The sequence below is a fragment of the Moschus berezovskii genome, chromosome 5 (assembly GCF_049115385.1).
Source record: "Moschus berezovskii isolate FMDL1 chromosome 5, NW_MosBer_1.0, whole genome shotgun sequence".
Classification (NCBI taxonomy): domain Eukaryota; kingdom Metazoa; phylum Chordata; class Mammalia; order Artiodactyla; family Moschidae; genus Moschus; species Moschus berezovskii.
Genome location: NC_142464.1, coordinates 56,244,561 through 56,269,772, shown reverse-complemented (window position 1 = coordinate 56,269,772; position 25,212 = coordinate 56,244,561). Strand labels below are relative to the sequence as shown.

Below are 25,212 nucleotides of genomic sequence, written 5' to 3'. Positions count from 1 at the left end.
AACATTCTTCAGTAGAAACATGAATACACTGTGGTGTATCACATAAAATGAAATGTTATTCAGCATCTAAAAAAAAAAATTCTGTCCATAAAAAGACATGGAGGAATCTTAAATGCATTTTACTAAGTGCAAGAATGAAGTCTGAAAGTCTACATACTATATGATTCCAACTAGATGATATCTGTAAAAGGGAAAACTATAGAAATAGTAGAAAAAAAAGAAAAAAGATAACTGGTTGCCTGGGGTTAAAGGGAAGGGAGGGTAGAACAGGCAGAGCACAGAGAATTTTTAGGATGGTAAAAGTACTTTGTATGATTTTATCACGGTGAATACATTTCATTATACATTTGTCCAAACTCATAGAGTACACAACATAGAGTGAAACCTAATGTAAACTATGGATTTTGTATGATAACGATGTATCATTTAGGTTCATCAGTTGTACCAACAGTAACACTCTGGTGCAGGATGTAGATAATGAGGATTGTGCATGCCTTGAATGGAACATAATAGAGACCAAATTGTGATTCTGTACAGTCCAGGTTTAAAATAGATGGCAGTTTTCTATAACAGCAAGCCAGGGTGGTAATCTTCCTCAATGGCAACCCCGAGCAGGTGTCCCATGGCTCCGTTGGTGGAAGAAATGGCAAGGGAGTATGCATGGTCTTTGAAAAGATGCTTGATGGCTTTGTTTTCAGCAGTGTCTCCCAACAGTGTGGAAGTATCATGCACATTGATACAGGATCTCTCTTCAGGTTATACACTTGCATCTTTTACAGCAGCAGCCATACACCTTAAAGCACCTTCTCCTCTAGGATTGGGGGCAGTCATGTGACCGGCATCACCTGAGAGTCCATAGCTCAAAATGTCTGCATAAATCCAGTCCCCTCTTTGTACAGCCTGCTTGTTTCTTCTACCACCAGCACAGTGCACCTCCTCTGGATGAAATGGTCGACATGCTGACTTAGGATCAGAGCCCAATCTCTGGAATATCCAGCAAGTGATAAACAACTGATGCAAGAATCTGTACCTCCAGTCACCATCACATCAATAGAGTAATGTGTTATAAATCTAAATGTCTCCCACTGCATGAATTTCTGTGGTATCAGTTCAGTTCATTCGCTCAGTCATTCTGCGGTATAGGCTGTGGGTAATGCTTGATTGGGGCCCTTGACTTTATATTGAATATACATATTTTGAATATATATGGCCTGCTGCCATATTGATCAGAATCTGAGGGACAAAGAATGGGCTGACTTTATTGTAACCTTTTGTTTGAAAAATCAAAGCACTTTCAGAAATAACTCCAAGAGGAACCATTCCCATGCCAATCGGAACACACGATCAGCTTCTGATTGAGGATGCCAATTAGAATCTTTCAAGGCTAACTCTGCAGCCTCAATGGCCATAATGGTGGGAGAAGACATGGACTTGATATCTGATTTGATCACAAAGCTTTTTTCATTGAATTGATCTTCATTGCAACCACTTGGCACATAAGCGCAACACTGCAAAGGATATTGATACTCTTCACTGACCACTGAAAGGATTCCACTCTCTCCCTGGACAAACAAGCCCATACCAGCTGAGTTCCAACTCAAACAGGAGTCACTAAGCTTTGCCTGTAGCAAAAACTTCCCTAGGTAATCAGAGTATTGGTATAGTTCCTAAAAACTTCATTTGACTTATTAATCCTTGGAATACTCTTGCATATATTAAGTGAGAGTTTGTTATTTTTAGGAAATTTTGTAAGCCTGGTTTTGAAATTTTGAAAGCATGGTTGAGATTCAGAGAATCACAAATATTCCTATAACAGACCACGATATGTCCAGCAGGTATTCACGGTTGTTTAAATAGCTTAAAGGTTGAAGAAACAATGCTGCTGTTCAGTCGTTCAGTCATGTCTAACTTTTTATGACCCCATGGACTATAGCCCCCTCCAGTCTCCTCTGTCCATGGGATTTCCCAGGCAAGAATACTGGAGTGGGTTGCCCTTTCCTACTCCAGGGGATCTTATCTCCTGCACTGTTAGGCAGATTCTTTACCATTGTGTCACCTGGGAAGCCCAACATAATGTTATCTTGTTTTAATTAATACTTATCATCAAACCACCTGTTTGCACTCAAATGTTTTTAGACACTAAGTCCTCTCAGGCATTCCAAGACAATTAAGTGAAATGGCGATTCATTAGATTCACCCCAACAGAACTTCATAATGAAAAATATACAGGAACTCCAAGCCAGATACAGACGGCAAAGAGCATCCTTTCTCAGGACTACCAAAACCTAATTATAAATATTTCTGGTGTCATTGGACAAAATGCATCTCAGGGCCTATTCTTTGAGGTTGATGGGAATGGACTTTTTTGATCTTCACCTCGGAGATGATCAGGGTTTCTGGGACAGTGAAGGTCAGCGTAGGTGGTCAACTCTGCGTCTCACCTGACACCCAAGGACAAAAGGAAAAGACCAGGCCCAGGTAGACCAGGCCCTACTTCACCCCAACCAGGCTGGGCACTGGAGGGTGCACGGAGAAGAGCAGTGTGCACCTTGTCCCTGCACCGTACCTCTGGCACCTGCGCAGTTGCAATCCTCGGCACAATCACCTTTTTTGGTTTTAACTGATCATTTTATATGATTCCACTTTCTCTCTTTTCTTAGCATATCAGTTACACCTCTCCTTTTAGTTTTTTTAGTGGTTGCTCCCATTACTTCATATTCTGTTGCCTTTTCATGTTTTCCTGTAATCTTTTGCACATTGCAATCCTGAGTGAATTATTCTTTCTCAGACACCCTTGTACTTCTTAAGACAATACAAGACATTTTAAGGAATCTGAGCTACAAATAGGCACCAAACTGACAACTACAAATTGACCCCAAAAAGGCATTGTCAAATTATTAGTCAAGTAAAAATTCCATTCTTACACATGTGTAGCTTTCTTCCCCATTGTAATGTTAAAGTCATTTGCTGAAATTAAATACAAGCTATATTCACTGTGTCAGTGTTGCATAATAACCATGCAGAAACTCGGCGAGCTTCAACAATATGCTTTTAATAATCTCATGAGTCCGAGAGAAAGAGATTTATATTGACCTTGGTTGGGTGTTGTTTTCAATCTCTGCCTGCCTCAGTTCCACGTTTGGGTTGGCTGGCTGTCAGTTGATTTAGATGGTCCTTTCTTGGGAGACTAGGCTACTGGTATTTTCAACTCTACTGCATGTGACTCCAACCTCCTATATGTAACCTCAGGCATGTTTTAATGGAAATAACAGAGACACAAATGAACAAGCAGATTATATAAAGGTGTTTGTAAGCCTTTTCATGGCTTCAAGTCTACTAACTAACATCCACTGATCATGAATCATAAGGCCAAGTTCAGATTCAACAGATGAGGTAGAGATTGTCCATAATGGGCTGGCACTGTAAAGTTATATGACAGAGAATATGGGTTAAAGCAGGGCAAAAATTAGAGCCAAATACTTCAATTTTCCATATTCACTTCCCTTTTGCACTTTTAATCAGTTTATAATGTAGAGAGCGAAACTCTTTAAAAAATACCAGTTAGTGTTTTGTTTGAACTTTACCCAGAAAATGCTACAAAGACAATGACTTAAAAGCAAATATGCATTTCCTACCTCTGACTTTTCTATTATGAAAGACAACTATTCAGTGGAACGAAAAAGGGTTCTAGAAATCTCTGTTTAAAGTGCATTTTTTGCATATTTAAGAGTCAGCACATTCGATAGTCAGGGAAAGTCTCTCAACTGTCCCTCTGAGTTATGTAGGACACATTAAGTTTCTGTAACATGTCCATGGTCCTATCTCTTGATTTATACATATGTAAGTGTTTCAGTTGCAGCACTGCATAATAAACCACCACAAATCTGAGTAGTCTGAAACAATGGTATTTTGTTTGCTCACTTATCTGTAATTTAGGCAAGACTCTGTGGAGATAGCTCATCTCTGTTCTACATGGCATGAACTGGGTCAGCCAGAAGGCTGAGGTTGATTTGTTCATTTATATTTCTAGAGATTGACACGAAGACTCAAATGATAAGGTACTGAAATTTGAGGGTTACTTGTACATCTTTATCTATTGCCATGTGGCTTCTTAAATATGGAAACTTCACACCAGATGGACACCTATATGTCAGCTCATGTATCTCAAGTTTCAGATCCCCAAAGAGGAGAAGCAGCTAAAAGCTGTTACCACTTTTCACCACATATGATTCCTTTTTTAAAGGAATAACATTCAGAATTCACCTTTTGCTGAGAAGAGTATCAAGGTTATGAAAAATTTTGTAACACTAAATACATTGCTATGGTCATTTTTGTAAAGTGCAATTAACCAGAGATGCTCCAAGACAATCACCCACCACATGGCTAGAGGAAGTTGTTCCCTCCCAGCACCATGCCAAGGACTCTAGCATTTCACCTGATACTTTGTAACTTTTGTCTGTGAGTGTGTGCTAAGTCGCTTCAGATGTGTCTGACTTTTCACGACCCTATGAACTGTAGCCTCCAGCCGAGAATTCTGGAGTAGGTTGCCATGCCCTCCTCCAGAGATCTTCTCCACCCGGGGACTGAACCCACATCTCTAATGTCTCCTGCATTGGCAGGCAGGTTCTTTACCACTAGTGCCACCTGAGAAGCCCTTGTACTTTTTATACCCTATAGAAAGTGTGTCTCATTTCTTGAGGCCCCTGTTCTCTATAAGACAAGAGTCCTAGTAAGGGCTAGTCAGATAAATACAGTCCCTGAACATGTATAATATTTCAAAAATACATTAAATTGTTAATATGTAGAAAAGAAAAATGTATTTATTGATTCTATAGTGATGGATTTGAACTATCCCACTGAATAAAACTAATTATCAGTTTTATAAAACAAATCTGAAATTAAATTTTTATTGCTTATAAATTCTCCCTAAAACTTGTCCCCCTCCCGAATATATGATACAAGAAAACATAAACCTGTTTTTGTAATGTTTTGTTTCTACAAACATATTCCCAGTACACAGAACAGTTGAATGAATTACTGAGTTGAAAGCAAAATCAATTACGATTACAAGCAAATAAGGGAATTATTAGGGAAGTAAGATCAGAACTTTACACACAATAGATAAGAAGAAAACCGTTTTGTCAACAAGTTTGACAGAACTTGGAGTCAGAACCCAACTGTGGAGCAAGTTTTTTTTCTTTCTTTGGGAAAGAAAACTGAGGTCATTTTATTTGGACTCTTCATGAGTTAAGACACATACTGTACTAAACAATGAATTGATCCTTTCAATTATATTTCCAGGGTCTCTGAAAAAATAATACTATCCAAATTTGAGGGTGTTTATAAAAATATATATGACTAGACAGAAATCCAAAAACCCTTCAATGTTTCTTAAAGCTCTTAAAACTGAGATCAATCATTTCTATTTCTATAAATATAAGAAGTTTTACCAGCTCTATTTAGGACCTGGATCAAGAATTAATGGCAATAGAGTCCACTTAAACTGAAGGCTCTAGACATCTATCTCTCACATTATTTTAAGTGGAACTATGAGCGACTCGATGGACATGAGTCTGAGTGAACTCCAGGAGTTGGTGATGGACAGGGAGGCCTGGCGTGCTGAGATTCATGGGATCACAAATAGTAGGACACGACTGAGCGACTGAACTGAACTGAACTGAACTGATGGATGTGAAATTTAAGAAAGAACAACATTCCTTTTTTATCTAATCAGAGATGATTAACAACATTTTAATGCAAATCTTTAACACGTAAGATGAAGATTTTGATTTCTATAAGAAAACACATTACATAGACGTGAATAAGCCTTCCCTGATATCTCAGTAAAGAATCTGCCTGCAATGCAGGAGACCCCAGTTCGACTCCTTGGTCTGGAAGATCTGCTGGAAAAGGGATACGATGCCCACTGCAGTATTCTTGAGCTTCCTTTGTTACTCAGCTGGCAAAGAATCTGCCTATGGTGCGGAAGACCTGGGTTCAATCCCTGGGTTGGGAAGATCCACTGGAGAAGGGAAAGGCTACCCACTCCAGTATTCAGGTATGGAGAATTCCATGGACTGTAATTACCACACAATTGCACTCATCTCACATGCTAGCAAAGTAATGCTCAAAATTCTCCAAGCCAGGCTTCAATAATACGTGAGTTGTGAACTTCCAGATGTTCAAGCTGAGTTTAGAAAAGCAGAGGAACCAGAGATCAAATTGCCAACATCTGCTGGATCATCAAAAAAACAAGAGAATTCCAGAAAAACATCTATTTCTGCTTTATTGACTATGCCAAAGCCTTTGACTGTGTGAATCACAATAAACTGTGGAAAATTCTAAAAAGAGATGGGAATACCAGACCACCTGACCTGTCTCTTGATCAATCTCTATGCAGGTCAGGAAGCAACAGTTAGAACTGGACATGGGACAATAGACTGGTTCCAAATAGGAAAAGGAGTACATCAAGGCTGTATATTGTCACCCTGCTCATTTAATTTATATGCAGAGTACATCATGAGAAATACTGGGTTGGCTGAAACACAAGCTGGAATCAAGATTACCGGGAGAAATATCAATAACCTCAGATATTCAGATTACAGCACCGTTATGGCAGAAAGTGAAGAACTAAACAGCCTTTTGATGAAAGTGAAAGAGGAGAGTGAAAAAGTTGGCTTAAAGCTCAACATTCAGAAAACTAAGATCATGGCATCTGGTCCCATCACTCCATGGCAAATAGATGGGGAAACAGTGGAAACTGACAGACTTTATTTTCTTGGGCTCCAAAATCACTGCAGATGGTAACTGCAATCATGAAATTAAAACAGGCTTACCCCTTGGAAGAAAAGTTATGACCAATCTAGACAGCGTATTAAAAAGCAGAGACATTACTTTGCCAACAATGGTCCATCTAGTCAAAGCTATGGTTTTTCCAGTAGTCAGGTATGGATGTGAGAGTTGGACTATAAAGAAAGCTGAGCACCAAAGAATTGATGCTTTTGAACTGTGGTGTTGGAGAAGACTCTTGAGAGTCCCTTGGACTGCAAGGAGATCCAACCAGTCCATCCTAAAGGTGATCAGTCCTGAATGTTCATTGGAAGTACTAATGTTGAAGCTGAAACTCCAATACTTTGGTCACCTGATGCGAAGAACTGACTCACTGGAAAAGACCCTGATCCTGGGGAAGATTAAAGACAGGAAAAGAAGGGGATGACAGATAATGAGATGGCTGGATGACATCACCGACTCAGTGGACATGAGTTTGAGTAAACTCCAGGAGTTGGTGATGGACAGGGAGGCCTGGCATGCTGCAGTCCATGGTGTCACAAAGAGTCAGACATGACTGAGCAACTGAACTGTGCTGAACTGTATAGTTCATGGGGTCACAAATAGTCAGACACGACTGAGTCACTTTCACTTTCAAGCCTTCTACTACTATCATTTAGCATTAACACGAGATAGGGTAGAGAGTATAAATATTGAGAGAAGATACACCTAGATTTATACAATAGTTTCAACAACTACTACCTGAGTATGTCTTTGGACAAAGTAACCATCCTCATGAACTTCAAATTTTTTTTTTTTCATTTTTTGGTTGAAATTATAAAACTTAGCAAACAGTTTGGCCTTTAAAGTTAAATAGCTTATTTAAGCATAATACAGTGCCCAATCAATAAGTAGCAGTTGATGTCCAACTTCCCTTAAAATTAAATAAGTTATGCATTTTTCCTAATAAAGGAATAAGAAGTAAGTGAGTGATGACAAGCAAGTGACGTACCAATCACCAGGAGCTTGGGAAAGTTGGACATAATGAGACCAGCTTTTCCTGCACAATAACACTAAGGAGTACTAGATTTTAGAGCCATTCACGGAAAACATATTTATTCATCTCACATGAAGTGTGAGGAAGTATGGCAAGCAAGATAATGTGCCCAAGGGCAGAACTCCTTAGAATCCATCATCACATTTTAATAAATATCTCGTCTCTTCTGCAACAAAGGGAGTTTTTATAAGGTGAATCAGCTCATATGCACTTGACAAATAAGGGGCTGATGTTAACATAATGGAGAAGTCACATTAGTTCAAAAGGGATACTTCCTAGCCAACTAATTTCGTGGTAATTATCAGGTGAGCATAGCAAGCAGTTTAGGAATGGTCCTATTCATCAGCCAGGTCCACTGTCCTCCCAGGGCTCATATTGACCGCCTATTCTGTTTTGCACGTTTTCCTGACTTGTATGCATTTTAACCTTGTCCTTGTGACACAGTTTTATCAGCAATTTTTTTTTTTTTAACAAGTTCCCTTTAGCTACTTGTCTCTTAACTTTTTAAGGGAAAGTCCTGTCATTTCCAGAGCAGTTTTTGTTTCTGCAGGGTTTAATATGTCTTTGCATGCCCAGACGCTCAGTTGTATCCAACTCTTTGCTACCCCATGGACTGTAGACCATCAGGCTATGGGATTTCCATGGGATTTCCCAGGCAAGAATACTATAAAGTGAAAGTGAAGTCGCTCAGTCATGTCCGACTCTTTGCGACCCCATGGACTGTAGCCTACCAGGGTCCTCCATCCATGGGATTTTCCAGGCAAGAGTACTGGAGTGAGTGGCCCTTTCCTTCTCCAGGGGATCTTCCCGACACAGAGATTGAACCCAGGTCTCCTGAATTGTAGGCAGATGCTTTAAGAACACATGAATGTGTTGCCATTTCCTCCTCCAGGGGATCTTCCCAACTTAGGGGTTGAACCCGGGTCTCTTACGTCTCCTGCATTGGCAGGGGGATTGTTTACCACTAGCGCCACCTGGTAAGAAAGCCTTCCTCAGTGATCAATGCAAAGAAATAGAGGAAAACAACAGAATAAGAAAAACAAGAGATCTTTTCAAGAAAATTAGAGATTCCAAGGGAACATTTCATGCAAAGATGGGCTCAATAAAGGACAGAAATTGTATGGACCTAACAGAGGCAGAAGATATTAAGAAGAGGTGGCAAGAATACACAGAAGAACTGTACAAAAAAGATCTTCACGACCAAGATAGTCACGACAACGTGATCACTGACCTAGAGCCAGACATCTTGGAATGTGAAGTCAAGTGGGCCTTAGAAAGCATCACTACGAACAAAGCTAGTGGTGGTGATGGAATCCTAGTTGAGCTATTTCAAATCTTGAAAGATGATGCTGTGAAAGTGCTGAACTCAATATGCCAGCAAATTTGGAAAACTCAGCAGTAGCCACAGGACTGGAAAAGGTGTCTTCATTCCAATCCCAAAGAAAGGGAATGCCAAAGAATGCTCAAACTACCGCACAATTGCATTCATCTCACACGCTAGTAAAGTCATGCTCAAAATTCTCCAAGCCAGGCTTCAGCAATATGTGAACCGTGAACTCCAAGATGTTCAAGCAGGTTTTAGAAAAGGCAGAGGAACCAGAGATCAAATAGCCAACATCCGCTGGATCATGGAGAAAGCAAGAGAGTTCCAGAAAAACATCTATTTCTGCTTCATTGACTATGCCAAAGCCTTTGACTGTGTGGATCACAGTAAACTGTGGAAAATTCTGAAAGAGATGGGAATCCCAGACCACTTGACCTGCCTCTTGAGAAACCTGTATTCAGGTCAGGAAGCAGCAGTCAGAACTGGACATGGAACAACAGACTGGTTCCAAATAGGAAAAAGAGTGCGTCAAGGCTTATATTGTCACCTTGCTTATTTAACTTGTATGCAGAGTACATCATGAGGAACGCTTGGCTGGAAGAAGCACAGGCTGGAATCAAGATTGCTGGGAGAAATATCAATAATCTCAGATATGCAGATGACACTACCCTTATGGCAGAAAGTGAAGAGGAACTCAAAAGCCTCTTGATGAAAGTGAAAGAGGAGAGTGAAAAGGTTGGCTTGAAGCTCAACATTCAGGAAACAAAGATCATGGCATCTGGTCCCATCACTTCATGGAAAATAGATGGAAAAACAGTGGAAACAGTGTCAGACTTTGTTTTTTTTGGGCTCCAAAATCACTGCAGATGCTGATTGCAGCCATGAAATTAAAAGACACTTACTCCTTGGAAGGAAAGTTATGACCAACCTAGATAGTAAATGAAAAAGCAGAGACATTACTTTGCCAACCAAGGTCCGTCTAGTCAAGGCTATGGTTTTTCCCGTGGTCATGCATGGATATGAAAGTTGGACTGTGAAGAAAGCTGATCGCTGAAGAATTGATGCTTTTGAACTGTGGTGTTGGAGAAGACTCTTGAGAGTCCCTTGTACCGCAAGGAGATCCAACCAGTCCATTCTAAGGGAGATCGATCCTGGGTGTTCATTGGAAGGACTGATGCTAAAGCTGAAACTGCAATACTTTGGCCACCTCATGCGACTAGTTGACTCACTGGAAAAGACTCTGATGCTGGGAAGGGTTAGGGACGGGAGGAGAAGGGGACGACAGAGAATGAGATGGCTGGATGGCATCACCGACTCTGTGGACATTAGTTTGAGTGAACTCCGGGAGTTGGTGATGGATAGGGAGGCCTGGCGTGCTGTGATTCATAGGGTCGCGGAGAGTCGGACATGACTGAGCAACTGAACTGAACTGAACTGAACTGAGCGCCACCTGGAAGTTACTATTTTTATTAGGATTATAGTTGTGTTTTATGAGCATTCTGTTTACAATAGGTTTTAGAGTGATCTGCATTGGTCCATTTTTTTCCACAAGTCCCATTTTTTATGCACAATTTTTCAAAATACACAATTTTTAATAATGCTGTATCACAATATATAATAAATTTAGCTATTATCTCTCCTAAAAGCCAAAAAAATGGAAGTTGCACTTTAACTCTTACTTATCATTCTTTCTCTAAGAATTGAACCTCAACTTCTAACAACACAGGCGACCATCCCTGAGAGAGTCCATCCCTTCAGCTGGATGTTTTCCTCATGGCTGTCTGAGTTCAGTGTATCTCCTAGGTGGTCCCAAATTCCTGGACTTTATATCACAACACTGCTCACATTCTAATTCAACTTCGCATTGATTTCTCAAGGTCAAACCTTGATTCCCTCTGAAACAGTTGTTATAGTTTATTACTACAGCCTTGCACAGCATTTATCACAGTGCATGGCAAATAACAGGGCTTCAACAAAGTGATTGCAGAATGGCAGAATTCATGGATGTGTCCCCATGTGTGCAAGGACATAGAAGCTTCATCACAAGTGTCCACATTCACTACTATATATAAAATAGATAACTAATAAAGATCTACTGTATAGCAGAGGGAACTCTACTTGATACTCTGTAATAACTTATATGGGAAAAGAATCTAAAAAAAGAGTGGATATATGCATGTGTATAACTGATTCTCTTTGTTGTACATCTGAAACTAAACATAACATTGTAAATCAGTTATATTCCAAAAAAAGTGTCCACACTTAGAGTTAGCATGATCACACTGTCATAATCATTATTGTTAAAATTCACCTGTATATAATATTTTTTAGCTCTTGTAGTATATCTAATTCCCACAATTTCCAGGGTCCTGTTTCATTTTACAGCAATCACTCTCAAAGAAAGTTTTATCATCAGTTTTCAGGAAGTTAAATGTGAGGGCTAGAGGGTCAGAACAGTTTGTCTACAGATATACAGGCACTTAATAGCTCTGATGCCCTAGGAACCAATGTGTCCTACTTCTCAGGCCAGATCTTCCAGAATCATTACAATTATTCCCATGGATTCCTGCTCAGGATTATTTAGAACACAGGTTTTGATTCCCGACACATTATCCTTTCTGTTCCTGTTAAGTAGACCAGGAATTAACATATTTTGTATGGATTAATTATTTCATTTAATATCTCTGTGGAGAAGGTCTTAGAGCATTGTGTCCTGTCCCCTGCATGCTGATTTGAGAAAAGCAGGAGAGAGAATGCTTATTTGTTGACATTTTGGTTTTGGTAAATAAAGTGACCTTTAGCTTCAGTCACACACTTGAATTTAAGTAAAGATAAATGAAAGTCTGGAAAGCCTGGCTAAAAACCAAGTATATTTTGAATGAAATATGCCTTGTGCTCAGACCAAAATACTCATTACTTCTTCCTTCAGGCCTACTTTTCCTTTAAAATATCCAGATAATCATGAAAGATAAATTAGATAAACAGTTCCTGAACCAACAGTTTCATTTTTCTTTGCAAAATCATTGATAATTGAATTCCTTTAAAAGAGCAAGTACCTTGAGCAGATGTAAAACATCAAAGACTCTGGCCCAACATTTTTGTGCATCTACAATGGAGATGGATGCAGAGATCCAGGCACCATTGTGCTAAGTGGTAGGGCTACACAGGAGAGCAGAAGACCCAATAAGAATTTATGCTTTAGAGTAACTATGGTTCAGACATCCTGGGAAATAACTATTTCCCAGATATCCCAAAAAATGATATTATGGGTGTGATTTCAGATTAGACCCTGTGACCTAATGTAGAACTTAATGCTCCTGTAATGCATTTTTGCTTCTGTACTTTGCTTGCTGCTCGTAAAACCAAAGTTACTCCATTTTAAGATAAGGTTGTTTTTAAGTAAAGATTCCTAAAATTGTTTTTGAAAAAAAAAAAAAAACAGAAACTTTTCCCCAAAATAAATAAATAGACAAATCAAAAAAATAAATAAAATAAAATAAATGACCCCAATAACACAAAAAAAAAATAAAATAAAATAAGCATCTATTTTGAGAGAACCTTCACTGCCAGGTAATATTAAACCTATAGACATAGATTCTGCTTTTATCTGGATAAACATGAACTGTGCATTTGCTTAATGTCAGAGAAATTTTGGTAAGGAGCCAAGTACTGATTATCTTTCAGAACAAGTCAATGTATTTTTCAAATGAGTTCAAAGGTCTATTTTTTCTAACACCAACCTGCCCATAAAAACCTGTTATAGTTTATGTTCTCATTCTAATTTTTAGGAGAGAAAAATTTGCTTTATCTTCTTCAGAGATGGTTCATCAAGCTACCATCTTCTTTGCTCAAATCTTTTACCTCTCTTTTGCTTCCTGTAATCCATTCCAGACCCAGAAGATTAAGATATGATTGTGATTACTGGCCTTAGCAGAGAGGTGACACAAAGAGGCTTCACATACTTATGTCTCAGTCTTGAGAGTTTCTACTATCCACTAATATGTGATTAGTGCGTGTGAGTGGCAGAAAGAGAGAGAGGGAAACCTCTTCTTTAATTTTTGATACTACCAATAAATCCCTCTTCTCTCTGGAGTACCTCAACATCTATACACAGAACTTGGTATCACTCTAGGATCCATACAACTCCATTCCCACAACAAAGGCACATAATAATCCACAGAGTACATTGTATGATCTCTGCAAAATTATTCTTGATTATCCCATGGGGCTTTATCAGAATATCCCAGGAGTAGGTCCATGGTGGTTAATTTTATGTGTCAAATTGACTGGGACACAGAGTTCCCAGATATTTGGCCAAACATTACTCTGGGCCTGTGAAGGTGTTTCTAGAGGAGACTAATATTTGAATCTGGAGACTGAGTGGAGTTGATGCTCTGTCCAATATAGATGGGCCTCATCCAATCCTTTGAAGGCCCAAATCAAACTTAAAGACAAAGTAAGAGAAATCACTTTCTCTGCCTGACTGACTTTGAGCTGAAACAGTGCCTTGTATTACATTTGGGCTGGGATTTAAACCATTGGCTTCTTCTCAGGCTTTTAGACTCAAACTAGAACAGAAGATTTAGGGACTTCCTAGACTCCATAATCACATGAGCTAATGTCTCATAATAAATTTTTCTCTTTCTTTTTTCACTGTTTCTCTTTCTATCCCTCTTTCTTTCAGAGATATAGATACAGATACAGATATGGACATATATATATACACACATATAGAAGACTCTTGAGAGTTCCTTGGAAAGCAAGGAGATCAAATTAGTCAATCTGAAAGGAATTCAACCCTGAATATTCGTTGGAGGACTCATGCTGAAGCTGAAGCTCCAATATTTTGGCCACCTGATTTGAACAGCTAACTCATTGGAAAAGGCCCTGATGCAGGAGGAGAAGAGGGTGACAGAGGTTGAGATGGTTGGATGGCATCACTGACTCAATGGACACAAGTTTGGGCAAATTGGGAGATGGTGAAGAACAGGGAAGCCTGGCGTGCAGCAGTCCGTGGGATCTCAAAGTGTTGGCCATGACTTGGTGACTGAACACCAACATATATAGATATAGATATATAGATATTAAGATATATAGATATAGATGGGTCTCCCAGGTGGCACAGCAGTAAAGAATTTGCCTGCCAGTTCAGGAGACATGACATGGGTTTGATCCCTGGGATGGATGATCCTCTGGAGGAGGGTGTGACAACCCACTCCAGTATTCTGGTCTGGAGAATCCAATGTACAGAGGAGCCTGGTGGGCTATAGTCTATGGTGCCACAAAGAGTTAGACACAACTGAAGCAACTTAGCATGCATGAACATAGATACAGATATAAATATGGGATTCCCAGTGGTAAAGAAATCTGCCTGCCAATGCAGGAGACACAGAAGATGCGGGTTTGATCCCCAGGTCAGGAAGATACCCTGCAGTAGGAAACGGTAACCTGCTCCAGTATTCTTGCTTGGAAAATTCCATGGACAGAGGACCCTGGTGGGCTATAGTCAATGGGGTTGCAAAGAGTTGGACATGACTGAGGACTGAGCACAGATGCATAGATATAGAGATATATCCATATCCTATTTGTTCTGTTTCTCTGCAGAACATTATCACAGGATCCAATCCCACTAGAAGTATTGCAGTCAGAGGTAAATGTATATACCTTTAAAAAAAAATTATTCTGGTGACTATGACTTATTGGTCAAAGCACAGATACTCACCAGCTTATATATATATATGAATATACTCCACAGAGTCCAAAAGACTATTCTATACATCTGTGTCTCTTTTGCTGTCTCGTATACAGGGTTATTGTTATCATCTTTCTAAATTCCATATATATTCATTAGCATACTGTATTGTTGTTTTTCTTTCTGGCTTACTTCACTCTGTATAATAGGCTCCAGTTTCATCCACCTCATTGGAATTGATTCAAATGTATTCTTTTTAATTGCTGAGTAATGCTCCATTGTGTATATGTACCACAACTTTCTTATCCATTTGTCTGCGGAGGGTGAGGGTGGGATAATTTGGGAGAATGGCATTGAATCATGTATATTATCATATGTGAAACGAATCGGCAGTCCAGGTTTGATGCATGATACAGGATGCTCGGGGCTGGTGCACTGGGATGAACCAGAGGGATGGGATGGGGAGGGAGGTGGGAGGGGGTTTCAAGATGGGAAACACATGTACACCCGAGGCAGATTCATGTCAATGTATGGCAAAACCAATACAATAATGTAAAGTAATTAGCCACCAATTAAAATAAATAAATTAAAAATAAATAAATAAATATACTCCAAATACCCTGTGAAATCATATAAAGAAAAGAACTATTTTTCCAAAAGTCATGATATCCTTAGACATTCCTAAGGGCCACAAGTAGAGTATGTCTTTTATATTACCCCAAAGAGTAGTTTTATTCCTCTCCTTTTACAAAGTCATTGTCAGACTGTGCAGTAGAAATTTAATTTTTAAATTTGCTCATAGTATTTTTTTTTTAATTTGGAGGCATTAACATTCCCCATCCCCACTATCAGCAGCCACTTCTTCATTCTTCACCAACCTGACAGAAAGTTTGCAATTTGAATTTTTTTCTCCTTGCATGTAGAAATTCAATTATTTGACATTTGTATTTTTCCTCCCAGAAAACTCGATATGTGAAAGGGAAACAGTGTTATGAGGGTTTAATTCGCTCATTCCTGAGAAGACCTTTACAGGTCCCTGAATCTCAAAGCTTCATGGTGGGCTCTTCTTATACTCAAGATTGAAGGATCCCCTGTTGGCCAGATGTAACTTAGCCTCACAAGTGCTGTGACTGTATTGTTATGACAATACAAGTAAACTGAGGGCAGGGATTTGGTCTGTTTTCTTCTTTGTCTTATGCCCAGCTCTAAACACAGGACCTACATATAATTTTTACTCCCTAAATAAGCTCAAATGAATTTCAATAATTCATGCATTCAAGACATTTCATAAGGGCACATGAGTACCAGGAACTGTGAGAGGAAAAGCAAGCAGAATGCTCAGGGAAGAATGTGGAGATGAATAAAGCAGTCTTAAAGTCAAATAACAGTCACAGACATGGAAATAAAATGCCAATTGTTGGCTAAAGAAAGGAAATAGTATCTATGGCTGAGCATCGCTTTCTATTTTGCAGCTCATATTTGAAATGTAGATTACAGTTTTTTATCAGTTCATCTTCTTTTTTATATACTGTTAAGCAATGAGGCAGAGCATTTCATCCTATTTTCATCAAAAATTTTAGTTCTAAAGTTTTCAACCAATAGAAGCATTACAATTGAATCATAAGAATAGATATACCACAGTAGTACTTCAGTAATTTCAGAATGATTTTTTAAAAGATACATTATTAAATTTAACCACACTGATTGTATGTTATTTATTAGTCTATTTGTTATTCATTTTCAAATACAATTTTTTAATTTAATGACAGGAAAGGCCAATTCAGCCATTTTGGGCTGTTTCTTATAGTGATGGTTTCTAGAAAAACAACTGTTTATAAACTACTTATTGTCAAAAGATTTTAAATCTATTCAAGTGGATGACAGAGAGACTAAGCAAATATTAGCAAAAATTATATATTGTTTCCTGGGGTGTAACCAAGAAAATTGGAGTCCTTATAATTTAAATATTATTTCCAATAAATTTTAGTTGGTTAAAAAAGGAGTTGCATGGGACTGACTATTAAGAGGTAAGGAGCCAAAGATTAACTCCCACTTGAAAGTAAACCTTAAATTTTTTTAAGTATCCTGTTTTCAAAATTAGCTTAGTTTTTTCTATCAAAGAGCATAAACATAATGATAATATTTACTTAGTATTTGTACTATGTGAAGTTCTGTGCTGATTAGAAATGATCAAATTTAAACTTGAAAACCAACCAATGGGATGTTTACTCTTAGTATGCCTATTTAATGAACGTGCTATTGTGGGAAGTTCATGCTGCTTAAGTAACCCCAAAAAATGTCAGAACTTGGATTTAAAACCAGTCAGTCAGCTTTCTTATCATCAGGTTAAATTGCCTCTCACAGTGGAAGAGGGAAAAATGAAGGAAGGAGTAGACGCAAAGAGCATAGGTAAATGCACGGCTTTGAGGGACATTTATAGATGTATAACTTGGCCATACTGAATGGCATGTGGGATCTTAGTTCCCTGACCAAGGGTCGAACCCATACCCTTACACTGGAAGCTTGGAGTCTTAACCACTGGACCACCAAGGAAGTCCCTGAGGGACATTTTTTGTCCTTGGTTCTCTCAGTTCAGGCAGCAATTTGTATTGAAGGTGTCTATTTCTTGCCCACTGACTTTGAACTTGCCTCTTGAGAAACCTGTATGCAGGTCAGGAAGCAACAGTTAGAATTGGACATGGAAAAACAGACTGGTTCCAAATAGGAAAAGGAGTATGTCAAGGCTGTATATCGCCACCCTGTTTATTTAACTTATATGCAGAGTACATAATGAGAAACGCTGCGCTGGAAGAAGCGCAAGCTGGAATCAAGATTGCCCAGAGAAATATCAATAACCTCAGATATGGAGATGACACCACCCTTATGGCAGAAAGTGAAGAGGAACTCAAAAGCCTCTTGATGAAAGTGAAAGAGGAGAATGAAAAAGTTGGCTTAAAACTCAACATTCAGAAAACTAAGATCATGGCCTCTGGTCCCATCACTTCATGGGAAATAGAGAAACAGTGGAAACAGTGTCAGACTTTATTTTTTTGGGCTCCAAAATCACTGCGGATGCTGATTGCAGCCATGAAATTAAAAGATGCTTACTCCTTGGAAGGAAAGTTATGACCAACCTAGATAGCATATTAAAGAGCAGAGACATTACTTTGCCAACCAAGGTCCATCTAGTCAAGGCTATGGTTTTTCCAGTGGTCATGTATGGATGTGAGAGTTGGACTGTGAAGAAAGCTGAGCACCGAAGAATTGATGCTTTTGAACTGTGGTGTTGGGGAAGACTCTTGAGAGTCCCTTGGACTGCATGGAGATCCAACCAGTCCATTCTAAAGGAGATCAGTCCTGGGTGTCATTGGAAGGAATGATGCTAAAGCTGAAACTGCAATACTTTGGCCACCTCATGCGACGAGTTGACTCACTGGAAAAGACTCTGATGCTGGGAGGGATTAAGGGTGGGAGGAGAAGGGGACGACAGAGAATGAGATAGCTGGATGGCATCACTGACTCTGTGGACATGAGTTTGAGTGAACTCCGGGAGTTGGTGATGGACAGGGAGGCCTGGTGTGCTGTGATTCATGGGGTCTCAGAGTTGGACACGACTGAGCGACTGAACTGAACTGACTGAACTGAACTTTGAACTTTATGACTCTTGTCCCTCTCCTTGTTTCTGCATGCTAATGTTTCATAAATAGCTCACGAACACTCCACTATCACACTGCTGCTGCTGCTGTTGATGCTAAGTCGCTTCTGTTGTGTCCAACTCTGTGCAACCCCAGAGACAGCAGCCTACCAGGCTCCTCTGTCCCTGGGATTCTCTAGTCAAGAACACTGGAGTGGGTTGCCATTTCCTTCTCCAGTGCATGAAAGTGAAAAGTGAAAGTGAAGTCCTTCAGTCGTGTCCGACTCTTCGCAACCCCATGGATTGCAGCCTACCAGGCTCCTCCATCCATGGGATTTTCCAGGCAAGAGTACTGGAGTGGGTTGCCATTGCCTTCTCCACACACTGCAATCCCAGCATACTTGCTCCTTCTTTCTCCAACTCCCAGAACCTCGGTCCAAGACATTGTTCAAGGCCTTCCTGTGTGCCAAGAATGAGCATTTTAAGGGTCTTTTAACCATTGGACTGTCCACTGTGAATATTTCTGGGAAGTTTAGTAAATGACCTCAGGCCTTAAGTCTTGTTGCTGTCATCTATGTACTAACAAGCAGGCAAAAAATAAACAAAAACAAAAATTTAAACAAGAGAGATAGTTCTCAGGAAATCAAAAAAATGTAGAACGTAACTTTTTGCCTACTTTTATTATTTGTCTTTCCTGAAGTATCACAGCACTGACTGAAGCCTTTTTTAATCAGTTGAAAACGTTTTTTGGCTCACTTTGCAAAAAGAAACAGATTTGGCTCTACTGTTTCATTTTGTTTTCCATTTGTGCTATTGTCCATCAATCCTCTTCAGACTCCTCAAGGTAAGCAAAATACAGCATTGTCAATTCTGTGGAATATCAGATATGTGGTTACATTTACCTGCTGTTTCAGATTGCCCTGGTCCAGCACATTTGTGCAATTCTTTCCCTTGATTATTCAACCATATGTCCAAAGTTCAACTCTTAACAGGGAATATAAAATATAGAATTGCTTAAAGAAAGAGAACACAGTGGCTTTTGAAAGAGAAAATATTAGTTTCTCTGTACTTCCCTGATGTTTAATTTCAAAGAAATAAAGTGTATTGCAATCAAGTTAATTGACAATATTTAAAAACCAGGTGCATTATTTTTACAAAAAAATATATCCATCTGAAATAATAGTTTGATAGATGGAGTTTTGAATCTCTGATGATGGAGAGTTGAGTGTTCTGGTGAAAAGAAATAAACTTAATAATACTAGGTTACTGTATTATGAAGAAAAGTAATACTGTGATCTGGACCTCTGGGTCATGTTTTGACTTTCCTAACTCCTGAGCATTTTTATGTTTGCTGTCCTTTTTTCAACTAAGCATTTTATGACTGTTTCAGTATAATGATGAATGTAGTTCAGATTGGTTATATTAATGTATTTTTCTGATTTTATAATATGTTAAAGCATTCTTGGACACCTTTAAAATTATAATGGGTCTAGGATGCCATGGCTACTGTTCCCAATAGGTAAGCTGGCACTCCTGAGTTGGTTCAAGTTCAAGGTAGAAAGCTATACACATAGTATGGTTTAGATGTAATTTTGAGATTCTGAATTTCCAAAAGAGTCCGGCTTATTTTAGCAGAGCTTTCATTTGATAGTTTGTCTGATTTTTCCTTTTTATGTTGTTCATTTGAATAAAGCTCTGTGCCTCCTGTGGACAGTACAAAGTTATGATTCAGCCTGAGGCAATAGGAGTTTTCAAGATGAATTTTCCTGTTATTTCAGTGCTGCTCTCAATTTTAGTTTTTTTTTCCAATGATCTAATCGGTAGCTTTGAAGGAACAGGTTCAGACTTTAAGGTTGTCCTGGGAGTTCAGTCAAAGCTTTGAAGACATCCTTGACTCCTTTCTTTCTCTCATATGCCGTGTCAGTCAGTTTAGAAATCACATTGACTCTACTTCAATAAAAACTTAGAACCCTTCTCTCTATATCCCATAGCTATCACTCTGGCTTATCAAAATAGCTTCCTAATTGGTCTCCCAGTTTGTAGTCTTTCTCCTCTCCTGCTCCTTCTCAATATATAAGTTAAAATGTTCCTTTTTAAAGGTAAAACATTCATATGCCTCATACCCTTGGATACCAAACTTTTTGTCACAAAGTAGCAGCCCAAGCCTTTACAATGCCTTGCACAGCTGGACACAATCTGGTTGAAAGCTTTTTCTGCATCCATTGAGACAATCATATGGTTTTTATTCTTCAGTTTGCTAATATGGTGTATGGCACTGATTAATTTTTGTATATTGAAAAATCCTTGCATCCCTGAGATAAGTCCCACTAGATTATGTTGTATGATGCTTCTAATATGTTGTTGGATTCGGTTTGGCAAATAGTTGTTTGTAGTAGTCTATATGATCCTTTGTATTTCTGTGGTATCAATTGTGGTTTCTCCTTCTTCACTTCTAATTTTATTTGGTCCTCTCCCTTTTTTTCTTGATGAGTCTGGTTAAAGGTTTATTAAAGCTGTTTATCTTCTCAAAGAAACAGCTTTTAGATTTATGATCTTTGCTAATTTTTTGTTTCTATTTCATTCATTTCTGCTCTGAACTTTCATAATTTCTTTCCTTCTACTAACTGTGGGTTTTTCTTCTTCTTTCTCCAGTTGATTTAGGTTTAGATGAAACTCCAATACTTTGGCTACCTCATGTGAAGAGTTGACTCACTGGAAAAGACTCTGATGCTGGGAGGGATTGGAGGCAGAAGGAGAAGGGGACGACAGAGAATGAGATGGCTCGATGGCATCACCGACTCGATGGACATGGGTTTGATGAACTCCGGGAGTTGGTGACGGACAGGGAGGCCTGGTGTGCTGTGATTCATGGGGTCACAAAGAGTCGGACACGACTGAGCGACTGAACTGAACTGAACTGAGGTTGTTTATTTGAGATTATTCTTGTTTCTTGAAGTAGGATTGTATTGCTATAAACTTCCCTCTTATAATTGCTTTTGCTGCATCCCATAGGTTTGGGGTTGTCATGTTTTCATTGTCTCTTGTTTTTAGGTTTGTTTTTTTTTTCTCCTCTTTGACATCTTCAGTGATCTTTTGGTTATTTAGTAACATATTGTTTAGACTCCAAATGTTTGTGATTTTACAATTTCCCTATAATTGGTGTCTGATCTCAGAGTTATGGTTGGAAAAGATACTTGATAAAACTTCAATTTTCTTAAATTAAGAGAGGCTTGATTTGTGACTTAAGATGTGATCTATCTGGAATTGAGCTGCAGGAGCTGCTTGTATATTTTGGAGATTAATTGTCAGTTGTTTCATTTGCTATTAATTTCTCCCATTCTGAAAGCTGCCTTTTCACCTTGCTTATAATTTCCTTTGCTGTGGAGAAGCTTTTGATTTTAATTAGGTGCCATTTGTTTATTTTTGCTTTTATTTCCAATATTCTGGGAGGTGGGTCATGGAGGATCCTGCTGTGATTTATGTCGGAGAGTGTTTTGCCTATGTTCTCCTCTAGGAGTTTTATAGTTTCTGGTCTTACATTTAGATCTTTAATCCATTTTGAGTTTATTTTGGTGTATGGTGTTAGGAAGTGTTCTAGTTTCATTCTTTTACAAGTGGCTGACCAGTTTCCCCAGCACAACTTGTTGAAGAGACTGTCTTTTCTCCATTTTATATTCTTGCCTCCTTTGTCAAAGATAAGGTGTCCATAGGTGCGTGGGTTTATCTCTGGGCTTTCTATTTTGTTCCATTGATCTATATTTCTGTCTTTATGCCAGTACCATACTGTCTTGATGACTGTGGCTTTGTAGTAGAGCCTGAAGTCCAGCAGGCTCTACTACATCTTTATATATAAAGATGGTAACCTTAACCCTGTATATGAGACAGCAAAAGAGACATAGGTATATAGAACAGTCTTTGGGACTCTGTGGGAGAGGGTGAAGGTGGGATGATTTGGGAGAATGGCATTGTAGCATGTATATTATCATATGTGAAATGAATCACCAGTCCAGGTTCGACGCATGATACAGGATGCTTGTGGCTGATGCACGGGGATGACCTGGAGGGAGGATATGGGGAAGAGGGAGGTGGGAGGGTGGTTCAAGAGGTGGAACACATGTACATCCGGGGCATATTCGTGTCAATGTATGTCAAAACTAACCAATATATTAATGTAAAGTAATTTCCCTCCAATTTAAAAAAAAAAAGATGTGATCTATCTTGGAATATATTCCATGTCACTAGAGAAGAAAGCGTCAGTTCAGTTCAGTCCCTCAGTCATGTCCGACTATTTGAGGCCCCATGGACTGCGGCACGTCAGGCTTCCCTGTCCATCACCAACTCCAATAGCTTACTGAAACTCAAGTCCACAGAGTCGTGATGCTATCCAACCACCTTATCCTCTCTCGTCCCCTTCACCTCCTGCCTTCAATCTTTCCCAGAATCAGGGTATTTTCTAAGGAGTCAGTTTTTGCGTCAGGTGGCTAAAGTGTAGGAATTTCAGCTTCAGAATCAGTCCTTCCAATAATATTCAAGATTGATTTCCCTTAGGATGGACTGGTTGGATTTCCTTGTAGTCCAAGGGACTCTCAAGAGTCTTCTCCAACACCACAGTTCAAAAGCATCAATTCTTTGGTGCTCAGCTTTCTTTATAGTCCAACTCTCACATTCATACATGACTACTGGAAAAACCAAAGCTTTGACTAGATGGACCTTTGTTGGCAAAGTAATGTCTCTGTTTTTTAATATGCTGTCTAGGTTGGTCATAGCTTTTAATTTAATTTCACGACTGCAGTCACCATTTGCAGCGATTTTGGAGCCCGTGAAAATAAAGTTTGTCACTGTTTTCACTGTTTCCCCATCTATTTGCCGTAAAGTGATGGGACCAGATGCCATGATCTTAGTTTTCTGGATGTTGAGTTTTAAGCAAACTTTTTCACTCTCCTCTTTCACTTTCAGCAAGAGGCTCTTTAGTTCTTCTTCACGCTCTGCTGTAAGAGTGGTGCAATCTGAATATCTGAGGTTATTGATATTTCTCCCAGCAATCTTGATTCCAGCTTGTGCATCATCCAGCCCAGTATTTCTCATGATGTACTCTGCATATAAGTTAAATAAGCAGGGTGACAATATACAGCCTTGAAATACTCCTTTTCCAATTTGGAACCAGTCTGTTGTTCCAACAGTTCTAACTGTTGCTTCTTGACCTGCATACAGATGCCTCAGGTGGCAGGGCGGGTGGTCCGGAATTCCCATCTCTTTAAGAATTTTCCACAGTTTGTTGTGATCCACACAGTCAAAGGCTTTGGCACAGTCAATAAAGCAAAAGTAGATGCTTTTCTGGAACTCTCTTGTTTTTTCTATGATCCAACAGATATTGGCAATTTGATTTCTGGTTCCTCTGCCTTTTCTAAATCCAGCTTGAACATCTGGAAGTTCATGGTTCATGTACTATTGAAGGCTGGCTTGGAGAATTTTGAGTATCCAGCTTTCAGATGGAATGTCCTATAAATATCAGTTCAGTTTTCAGTTCAGTCTCTCAGTTGTGTCTGACTCTTTGCGACCCTATGAATCACAGCACTCCAGGCCTCCCTGTCCATCACCAACTCCCGGAGTTCACTCAAACTCATGTCCACAGAGTCGGTGATGCCATCCAGCCATCTCATTCTCTGTCGTCCCCTTCTCCTCCAACCCTCAATCCCTCCCAGCATCAGAGTCTTTTCCCAGTGAGTCAACTCTTCGCATGAGGTGGCCAAAGTATTGGAGTTTCAGCTTTAGCATCAGTCCTTCCAATGAACACCCAGGATTGATCTCCTTTAGAATGGACTGATTGAATCTCCTTGCAGTACAAGGGACTCTCAAGAGTCTTCTCCAGCACCGGTTCAAAAGCATCAATTTTTCAGCGATCAGCTTTCTTCACAGTCCAACTCTCACATCCATACATGACCACGGGAAAAACCATAGCCTTGACTAGACGGACCTTTGTTGGCAAAGTAATGTCTCTGCTTTTTAATATACTATCTAGGTTGGTCATAACTTTCCTTCCAAGGAGTAAGCGTCTTTTAATTTCATGGCTGCAATCAGCATCTGCTGTGATTTTGGAGCCCAAAAAAGTAAAGTCTGACACTATTTCCACTGTTTCCCCATCTATTTCCCATGAAGTGATGGGACCAGATGCCATAAACTTCATTTTCTCAAGAGGCTTTTGAGTTCCTCTTCACTTTCTGCCATAAGGGTGGTGTCATCTGCATATCTGAGGTTATTGATATTTCTCCCGGCAATCTTGATTCCAACCCGTGCTTCTTCCAGCCCAGCGTTCCTCATGATGTACTCTGCATATAAGCATATCAATTAAGTCTATTTGATCTAATGTGTCATTTAAGACTTGTGTTTTCTTGTGTGTAATATCTTTTTCCATTCCCTCACTTGCAGTATGTATGAATCCCTATGTCTGAAGTGGGTCTCTTGTGGATAGCATATATATAGGTCTTACTTTTGTATCCATTCAGCCAGTCTGTGTCTTTTGGTTGGAGCTTTTAGTCTATTTACATTTGAGATAATCATTGATATTTGTGTTCTTATCATTTTTGGGTTATCAGTTGTTTTGGGTGTTTTTTTGTCTTTTTCTTCTCTTGTATTTCACACCTAAAGGGGTTCCTTTAGGATTTATTGTAGCATTTTTTAATTCTTGTAATGATTATCTATAATACTATTTCAGAACATATATTGAATGAAGTACAAAA

General features: G+C 39.2%; 1 pseudogene; it reads right to left on the bottom strand.

Annotated features, from left to right (window-relative positions):
- Window positions 1–422: 422 nt before the first annotated feature.
- LOC129561691 (3-oxoacyl-[acyl-carrier-protein] synthase, mitochondrial pseudogene) overlaps window positions 423–25,212 on the bottom strand; it is a 56,044-nt pseudogene continuing 31,254 nt past the window's right edge.